We start from the raw sequence: 10,936 nt of genomic DNA, 5'->3' as shown, positions 1-10,936 counted from the left end.
GCCAGCGATATAGGACAAACACCCTATCATCGACCTACAAAGAGTCTCCAACGACAAATCAACGACGACCTTCGGATCTGCAAATGATACGTCCTCTAACGGTTTAACAACGCTATCAGCATCAGTAAGGCCAAACTTCGCGCAGATCTCAGTAACGTATTCGTTTTGGTCCATCATAACGCAGTCGTCGGTACGTTTGAAACGCACACCAAGGTAATGTTCGACCGGACCAAGGTCTTTCACCTTGAAATTGAGCTTCAACAAGTCGAGCACCTGCTCGATCAGTTGATTATCGTAGCCGGTGACCAGCAGGTCATCGACGTATACTGCTACGATACAACGAGTAGGCTCCATAGCGCATATGAATAACGTAGCACAATACCAAGACACCGTAAGACCGACCTTGACCAATATTCTCTTTAATTCATCATACCAGGTGACCGGAGACAGCCTCAATCCATACAACGCTCGCCATAATTCAAGAACAGGATCCTTCAGTCTACCAAAATAAACAAAACCCTTCGGAATCGTTACGTAAACGCGGTATGTGAGCTTTCCATAGAGGAACGTGCCGACAATATCGCAATGCCGGAGCTGCCAGCCCAAACGCACAGCCAAAGCGACCAAAGACCTAACGATGTCGACAGATACCACCGGTGCGTACACCTCAGCATCGCTGAGCGCCAGCCGCTCCATATAGCCCAAGACTACAATTCGTGCTTTATAGGTATTGTCGCTTTTTTTCTTAAACACCCATTTTAAACCCAATACTTTTTGATTCGCAGGTCGTTCGACAACTTTGTACGTGCCCATTCGCTGGAGATTGGCTAATTCTGCAGCGATGGCCACTTTCCAATGGTCCTTCTCACTACCGGTCACCGCCTCTTCGTACGTTAATTGAGGAACGTTTGTAGCCACCATCGCAGCCTCTAACGGCCTTTCCAGCTCCTCAGCAAGATACTCCTCCGTGACGTTGACCATATCGACGCAATCGCCGAAGACAATAGACTCATCCACCTTTACATGCGTTACAGGTATCGACTCTGACTTTCCTAATTCCAATACACGGTATCCGGTTTCCGTGTAACCGACCAAAAACACGTCGTTCGACTTCTTATCGATTTTCTTACGCTTTTCAGGCATCACAAAGGAACGTACCAGGCTGCCAAATATTCGGATTTGGTCCCAATCGACGGCCCAATGGTATCTCACCATTTAACGCGCACGAAGGTAAGCGGTTCACCGTGTCGCGCACCATATATGCTGCAAAGGGCCAATTCGTAGATGGCATTCCAGCGTCGAACAACATAGCGCGCATTTTCTCGACTACGGTACGATTCAGACGCTCAATCTTGGCGTTGTGTTCGTGTACGTAGGGTTCGCTGGGCTGTTGGATAATTCCTTTCGCGTCGCAGACGGATTTCGTAAGACCACGAATAAATTCCAAAGGGTTATCGCAGCGTAACTTGTGAATTTTGACACCGAATTTAGCCGTCGTGGTAAGTTCATAATTTTCAAAACACTTCCCTACTTCGCTGCGATTTTTTAAGTAGTACATTACTGCAAAATGTGTAAAGTCGTTTAAAAACATTAAAATATACGAGCAACCGTCCACCGACACCGGCAATGGGCCGACCGTGTCGGTATGAACGAGCTCAAGAACTCTTTCTGCTGTTGAACATTCAGTACAGCAAGGAAGTCTGCACATTTTTGCTCTTGAGCATACCCAACAAGTCGTTGTGGTCAAGATCTTATTCGACGGTATTTTATTTCCAGGTACAGCAGCGATGGTGTCTCCGCAGGTGTGACCTAACCGACGTTGCCAGAGCCGGACCTCATCGTCGACCACCACCGAAGCTGACTCATACGCAAGATCGTACCTAAACCGAAACTCATGCAATCCGTCCTCATTCAACTCAGCACGCGCAATTAAATTGCCGTTCGGATAGAATAAACAGACATCCTCAGCCAACTCCAACTTACAGCCCTTTTCTCTGATACGCTGCGACGAAAGTAAGTTCGAGGCAAATTCCTCTGAATACTTAACACCATCCATGGTGTATTTTCGATTTTCGGCATCGTACAGAACGATGGTACCTTCCCTAGTCACCGTTACGAACTGACCCTTCTGAGCAGTCCGAACCAGTTCACGAATTTCCCTAGACTCCACGAAATACTCGGTCGAATTAACGAAATGATTAGTAGCACCGCTGTCCAATAAGAAAACTATTTCATTTGGACCAGCGGGCTTCGAAGTACCGGCGGATTCGCCAACAGCCATCAAGGCAGTACCAGAGACATTATTTGGTCGTCGAGCTTCACCAGAGTTATCGCCCCATTTATTACAATGGGCAGAAATGTGACCGATGGCACGACATCGATAACAGCGAGGCGGATTTGGATCATTAGGCCCTTTCCAATTTTGATTGGTACTCGTACCAGCGTTAGTACCCGAACCGCCAGCAGCGTTAGCCTGAGGCTGATTAGGCCTCTCGTTTTGACCGTTTCCCTGTGTACCCTGACCGTTCCTATTCTGATAGTTCGAGCCAGACCTACCATTATAACCGCTAAAATTTCGCTGATTATTTCCCTGACCACCGTTACGATTATTATAATGATTATTATTCGGATTACCTCCGTTACGATTAAAATTAACAATACCGTTACCATGTTTCAGCTTACAGACACGAGCAATATGCCCAGGACGGTGACAGAAGTGACAGGTTGGCCTGGTATCGGCGGCGGACATGGCGGACGCTCTAGGCGTAGCAGACGACGACGACGATTCGCTATTTCGATAGGCTTCACAAATAGCCTCACAAACGCCGGTGGTACTGTTGTTGACAATCATCGCGGTACGCACAGCTATTCGAACGTTTTCGCCGGTGGAATTCTTCGGCAATCCATTCAGGAGCCAGGCAGCTTCGTCGGTCTCACCAGCATCAGCACACAGCTTCTTAACGGTATCGCAATACTCTTCGGGCCTCTTGAAATGCCCCATTTGAAGATTAGCAAGTCGAAGCTTGACCGCGCATTTTTGCGCCGCGGACTGCGAACCGTACCGTGCTTCAAGCCCATCGAGCAGCTCTTTTGGATTAGGCTGCGGGAAGAGGACCTGCATAGGCTGCGTCATCATTGAATAAATAGTATCGATGGCCTGTGCTCGCTTTTCCTCAGACTCAGAGGTCGTGGTTTTGTAGGTCTTGGACAGGCCTAACGCAGCGAGCCTAATTTTTACACGTAATATCCAGCCTTCGTAGCGAGTGCCATCACCGTCGAAACGTTGCGCATGGTCGAGCGGCGGCGGAACATAGGCAGCCATGGCGATAGGTGGGTCGATTTGAACCTCTTCTTCGTTTTGCTGATCAGCCAGCGCGGATTGCTTTGCCTTGCATTTCTCACACTTCTTGAGTATTTTTTCAGCCTTTCTTTGGGCAGCTAAAGCGGCGTCGACGGACGATTGAGCAGACTCTTCCTTTTCCTGCTTACGAGTCTTTACCATTGACTAGCAAGACTTTTTCGGCGGCACGTGTTCGGCGGTCAATTCTACGAGCGTTGGGCAAATACGGTCAACCCACTACACCCTCGCAGAATGAAGAAAAAACAGCGTAGCACAACGTAGCGGTCGCGTAAGCAAAACGGTCGCGTAATAGCGAGGTAAAACGGTCGTTAAATAACGATAACAGTACTTACATATAGGCTAGGCCTATGGAACATTTCCATCACGTAATGGCGAACTTCGGCACGACAAAATTGAAAATTTAAAAGTTTTTTGTCACGATAGTAACCTTAGCTAATGCTACCATGTTAAAACGAGCCCATAAATCGAGCAATAGTCGCGTATTCAAATAAAACCATTTTCTAAAATCGTCGTGCACAACGTGCAATAAAACCGAAACCTCGAACAGAATAAAAACAAACGTTCATTTCAACGTATAATTTAACAATAATAACGTGTTACATAAAATTACTTCAAACTTTACAAAAAGCTCAAAGCTTAGCGCAAGTTTAGGGTATACAAACGTTATAACAAGTAATGTAACAATAACAGAAACGAAACACTACAATAACGTATCTATACCTACTGACTATTCATTTTCAAGACCTATCAAACAATATCGATAGTAGCAAAGTCGATTAAATAGTGACAAAACTACGACAGAAACGATGTAGGGAATGCTTAAGGCTATTCTCTACCCCTGTTATCAGTAGCAATTTTTGATGAAAACTACGAACTTTGGCCGGGGATTGTGCGAAAACTACTGGACGGATTTTCGTGGGGTTTGGTTTATTTTACTCAGAAAACATTCAAAAGCGAGGGTATGTCGAGATATTTTTGATTTATGTCATTTTGTGGCCGTCATTGGGAATTGAATGGAGGTATTATTGATGCTCAGATCTCCGTTGGAAAAGCTAAATTGGAAAATATGGCTACATACCCTCGCTTTTAATGATAAATTATTAGCATTGGTGAAAAAAAATTGAAAGAATTTTGAAAATTCACGGAGAAATCCCCGTCTGAAGTTTAGATGGGAGCGGGTCGCGGGACATAAGTACGACTAAATTCGTTCACTCGATTACATGCAATCTTATGAACGAACGATGAAAATAACGAACAAATCGGCTTCATATTTCGAACGTTTTCACTGGGGTAGAGAATAGCCTTAAATGCCACTCGCACGGCCCGCACGGGGACTCAGTAAAATACCGTCACATTTGCGTGCCGTGGACTGCAGAGCGCGCTCGCGCATAGGTTTTGTAGTTGCTCCATCAGATTCTTATGTCAAATTGCATATTTTCACTTTTTGTGAGGAAATAATGCGTTTTGGTGAAAATTTCGTTGTAACATTTTTTATAGAGAATAAAAATCTCTATAGATTGGTATAAAAATTTTTTCATTTTCGTTATGTGATAACGATTTTATTGAGTATTTTTATTCGCGGATTTCATCTCAGTCAACTTTGGGCTAAAATTACTCGAAATTTTGATCGAGCACATAGGTGTTTTATGATACCACAATGTTCGAAATTTTATCCTCTTTAATTTGGGTTTTTATTCGAAGCGCTAGCTCTTACGGTTCAAAATTTACGAAAGCTCAAAGTTGTAAAAACATGTTGCAAACGTTCAAAATCCAACTTTGAATCAATATTACGCAAAATTTTCATCGAGCACATGCGTGTTTTGAATAACCAAAATATTCAGCATTTTATCCTCTTCATTTTGATTTTTTCTTCAAAATTCTAGCTGTTACCGTTCAAAAGTTGCAGAGGTTTGAAGTTGTGAAAAGTGAGTGATTTATTTGCGGAACAGACAAATTCAGTGCCTATTCTAACGTGTAGTTCCAACAATATTGTGTAGCTCCAAAAAATCGATGTGCAGTTGGGAAAAAAATTGTGCAGTTGAAAAAAAATTATTCAGAATCCAAGTAATAAAATAATGAACAATTACCTCAGTAATTTACCAGACATTACCCACTAATTTACCAATTTTCCATTTTACCAAAAATTACCCCAGCAATTTACCAACATTCACCTCAGTAATTTACGAGACATTTCCTCACTAATTTACCAATTTTTTACCGAATTTTAATTACCCCAGTAATTTACTGTCAAAGGTTTTTACCAATTTACCAAACTTTACCAATTTACCAAAAATTACCCAAGCAATTTACCAAAATTTTCGACCAACTTTAATTACGAGTAATTCACCAAAAATAACTAATCATTTTATTTACTAAAAATTACTATTAATTAACAAACAAAAAAAAATTATCAAAATTTACTGGCTATTTACCAAAAACTTAATGTTTTTTGTTAAAACAAAAATTACACTAGAAAGTTTTGAAAAATTTTGATTTTTTATGGCAAAAAAATTTTGGACGGATAAAATTAACAAAAAAATTAACAAAAAAATCAACAAAAAATTATCTCCTCTTGACTCGCGCGGGATTCGAACACCCGACCTTCGGCGTACCAATCTGCAACCTACACACCCTAACCACCCCATCTGTTTGTTGGGGGTGAGCCGTTTGCGAGATATAAGGGTTTACACAAATTTCTGCTTATCCATAACGTTGAAACACACTTAAACGTTCATATCTCGTAAATGGCTGAACCGATTTCGACCAAATTAAAAATTTCTCTAGTTCAGTATCAAAGCAATATTTTGCCATCATCAGTTTCGACTTAAAGTTCGGAGCTTTTGAGTTCAGCGTGACACAAATTTATACATAAATTGATATATAAATAAATAAATAAATAAATATTCTAGGGGGTAAACTCGTAACTTTTTTCTAGATTAACCAGCAAACTCATAACGTTTTGACAAACTCGTAACCTTTTTAGGACGTGACTTTTCGATGAGGTACCATATGAATCTACAAGGTGTGGGGAGTCTACTGGCAAAGTTTGAGCAGGGACGTGAGATTGCTGTGTATACAATTTCACTTTTGACTCAATTTTCAAATGAGTACATAGCCTAATTAACAGGTATGAGGATATGAAGAAAAGGTTTTTACTGCCAAGAATCATTTTTTACGTTATTTACGCTCTTTTTGGTGATTTTGGTGGTTGAAGATGTCCTCTTTCACATGGCGTGGTCAAAAATTGTCTAAAATAACTTTTTGACTGCTGAATTTTAATTTTAAGTTGATTGTACAGGTCCAAATTTTCGTGTTTTTCAATCTAAACATTGATTTTATGGGAAAAGTATGCATCCTAGGAAAAATATGCAATGAAGGAAATTGTAGAGAATTAAATTTCCTTTCTGCTCAGAGCTGGTTATTTTTCTGTAGGATGCTTTGTTAAAAAAGCATTTGCGAAAAACAGAGACGTACGAGACTTTTAAAAAAAAAGCTTTTCTGAAAAATTGATGTTTTGGCAATGAAATACCTTTCCACAGGTGACCCAAAAATCAAGTTAACGAATATAACGCGGCCTAACATCGAGTACTATCAGGCCTATGGGGTGACGCGTCGAGCGTATGCACAGCAACGAAGTTACAGAGGGGTCTTGAGATTGCTGTTTATACAAAACGTTATGAGTTTACCTGTATGCGGCTATATATATATAGATTTAAACTTAGTCATTGTGGTGCCCGTTTTAAGTATACGTAGTCATTGTGGTGCCCGGTTTTGGGCTTGTGGCGCCCAAATCGGGCACCACAAGGTCTTTTTATATAAAACTATGTAGAATCTGATGAAATGCACTCTAAGGTGAAAAAAAAATTTTTGAGGCAGGCACCACAAGTACCAAGTTTATATAACGGGCACCACTATGACTAAAAAAAACAAAAAAAATAAACTGCTCCAAAACACCTTTATCATCCATATATATATGATCCTCTATGTACGCGGGCACCACAATTACCATAAAAGACCCGGGCACCACAAGGTACTAGGTACGTGTATTCATATATATAGATTTCCCCCATACATTACGCAGCCCATGATATTTCACTGACTTTTTGCGGACCGACTTGTGTTGGCACTAGCAGGGGCGCGCTTGAATTTTTCCACGTGTTCTCACAGCAGCTTACTGCTGGGCCATGAGAAGAAGGTATATACTCCACCAGGTTGGAAAAAGACTTACATTTAGGCTTGTAATTCGATTTTCGATTTTTGAGGAGAGCTCCCCACTCAAGTGTATGTTTTTTAGATATTCCCCAGACTTTTTCCGCCACCAAAAAAATGTTTTCATTGACTTACAGAGAGGTGAGGAGCTCGATTCGCTCGTGTATGTAACGCCAAGTTGATAAAATCGGATAATGCAGGTCTTTAGTGATGTTTTGCCTTATGTACACACTGCGTTGGCTTGTTTTTGAATGTCTGTAGTCGTCGAAAACAGAACAGACTTTTTGCAGCCCGGTACTGGGCTGGAAAAAGTCCTGATGTGCCGCAAAAAGTCCGAGGTTTATCTAGTATGGGCTGCGTAATACCACTTTTCATGTGTAAATATAGATTTAAACTTACCCGTATGAAAAAAAACTAGTCATCACTACTAAGTACCACTAGTAACTAGTAGTAACCAGTGGTAACTACTCATCATTGAGTGGTGATTAGTGGTAACTACAAGAAACCAGTAGTGATGACTATTCACCACTAACAGGATGAGTTGTGATTAGTAGTTACCACTGGTTACTACTCATCAGAAGGATGCTTATCAGTAGTGATGACTGGTCAGACTAATGGTAACCACTAATCACAACTAAAAATTTTACAGGTCAAAATTAAAAAATCAAATAATTATTAACAGGATGAAGTATGTGTGACTATTTTTATGGAAAGTGGAAACAGCAATTATTTTGCATAGAAATAATAACTCAAGCGCTCATTTTGGCGTTTTTGCATTACCTGGTTACCCATACCTATTTAATTTAAACTAGATAACCCGTTTTTCGCGCATACTGCGCTCCTCTTCTAGACGTGAATTGTTCATTTTGAAAATTTTGAAAGTATCTTTTTTCGCCTATAATTCCCAAAAAGTCTTGCTTTTTGCTAACATTGTTATTGTTGCTTTTTGCCGGAAATTGTGAAAGTTTATGGCTGTTTTAATAATTGACAGAAAAAAAAATTGTTTCAAAGCAAAAATTCCAATAATTCTTACTTTTTCATCAAAAATAACCCAAAGCGTAAATTGTTCTCTAAAATATCCTGAAAAGCATCACTCTGTCATCGCTTTATCATTCATTAAAATAATGTCCTACTTTTCTACAAAAATTGAAAAAAAGTATCAGCTTTCTTATAACAATTGCCTGAAAAGTCATGGTTTCATTTAAAGTTGGCAAAAATTTCAAGTTTTAGGCAAAATTGCGAATTAGGCTACCTACTTATCACTTTTTTAGCAGAAGTTGCTGAAAAATTCCAAAAATACTTGTTTTTTTTCCTACAGTTGAAATGAAACTAACTCATCGGATTGGATCTAATACCACATAACTGAAAATTTCAAAGTTTCACTTAACTTTGACCTGGAACTTTTTTAAGCTTTCTTCAAAACTGCGAATGTGTCAAAATGTATTTTATGGCAAGCTTTTTCTAAGCAGACTATGAGTACTCTAAATATTGGTTCGGTACTGGAGAATACTTCAATAAAATACTTACTTGACACAATTTTAGAAATATTCCAAGATTTCTGAGTCAAAAATGCAATTAGGAATTTCCTTAAAACGTGATTCTAATTTTGTCAAAGACTCACAAAAAAAATTCAACCTCTCAGTTGAAAAATCTAAACTCCTACCTACATATAACGGTAGAGATTTTCCCAAATAGTCCGAAACTTGCATAAGTTGATGAAAAAGTGAGATGCTAGATATAACCACTCCAGAACTCAAAAAAATGAAACCATGGTTCCAGGATTAATTTTGATACCCAATGTGGTAAAAATAGCACTTTTTCATGTGTGCATCAACACCGTTGATTTTCTGTTTTGAGCTATTTAAAAACTTTTTAAAGCTCCCTTCAGAAACTTTTCAACTTTTGATAAAAACCATCACAACTAAAGTTTAAAAGCTATTTTCAAATTAAAATATTATTGAGTAGTAGAGAATACTGATTGTATGAAGCTTTTTCATGTTTTTTAAGCTTTAGGATTTCATTTAAGCTTTCTTCAAAACTGCGAATGTGTCAAAATGTATTTTATGGCAAGCTTTTTCTAAGTAGACTATAAGTACTCTAAATTGGTTCGGTACTGGAGAATACTAATTTTTTATTCATATCTGAAACTTTCTAAAAAATTTTCAGCTTTAAGCTTTCTTCGAAATTTCACGAATATGGTCAAAAAGTATTTTTTGGCAAGCTCGATATAGGTAGACTATACATACTTTAAAATATTCATTGGGCACTGGAGTATTCTAATTTTTACATCATATCTGAAGCTTTTTGAACTTTTTTCAGCCTTTAAGCTTCCTTCAGAATTTTGCGAATATGGTCAAAAAGTATTTTTTGGGGAGCTCTTTTTAGGGAGACTACACATACTTAAAATATTCATTGGACACTGGAGAATTTTAATTGTTCTTATGAAGTATGACACTTTTTGAACTTTTTAAAGCTTTAAGCTCCTCCATGACTCACCCCACAACCTCGCCAAAAAATAACTCCAGATTCGAACTCTACGACCTCGAAAACATATCAATCGACATTATCACACAATAATATAAGAAACATTTGACATTTGAGCTTTTTTGAACTTTACGCTTTTTTCAAAAATTTACGAATATGGTCAAAAAGTATTTTTGGCAAGCACATTCTAGGTAGGCCATACATACATTAAAATAGTTATTGGGTACTGAAAAATTCCAATTGTTTATGTCATGCATAACGTTTTTTGAACTTTTTCGAGCTTTGAACTTTTTCCAAAATTCTACAAATATGGTCAAAAAACATTTTTTGGCAAGCTCTTTCTAGGTACACTATACGTACTTGCGCGTATACATTGACACAGTCATTTATACTGCCTTGAACTTTTTGAGCTTTTTGAAGCTTTTCAAAGCTTTAATCAGAACTTTCCAAAGTTTTGATACCACAACCCCACCAAAAAACTGACTCCAGATTGGAACTCTACGACCTCGAAAACATATCAATCGACATATTACACAATATAATATAAGGAAAATTTGACATTTGAGCTTTTTTGAGCTTTAAGCTTTTTTTGAAACTTTACGAATATGGCCAAAAAGTAGTTTTTGGCAAGCACTTTCTGGGTAGACCTCTTACGTAATTCAAAATGTTTATGGGGTATTGAAGAATTCTAATTGTTTACGTCATGTACAGAGCTTTTTCAACTTTTTCCAGCTTTAAGCTTTTTATAAAACTTAACAAATATGGTCAAAAAGTATTTTTTGGCTAGCTCTTTCTAGGTGGACCATACGTACTTTCGCGTATACATCGTCACGCTTGTTTATACTGTATCAATTTTTGAGCTTTTTGAATCTTTTGAAAGCT

The sequence above is a fragment of the Planococcus citri genome, chromosome 2, assembly GCF_950023065.1.
Source record: "Planococcus citri chromosome 2, ihPlaCitr1.1, whole genome shotgun sequence".
Lineage (NCBI taxonomy): Eukaryota > Metazoa > Arthropoda > Insecta > Hemiptera > Pseudococcidae > Planococcus > Planococcus citri.
This window is presented reverse-complemented; position numbering follows the sequence as displayed.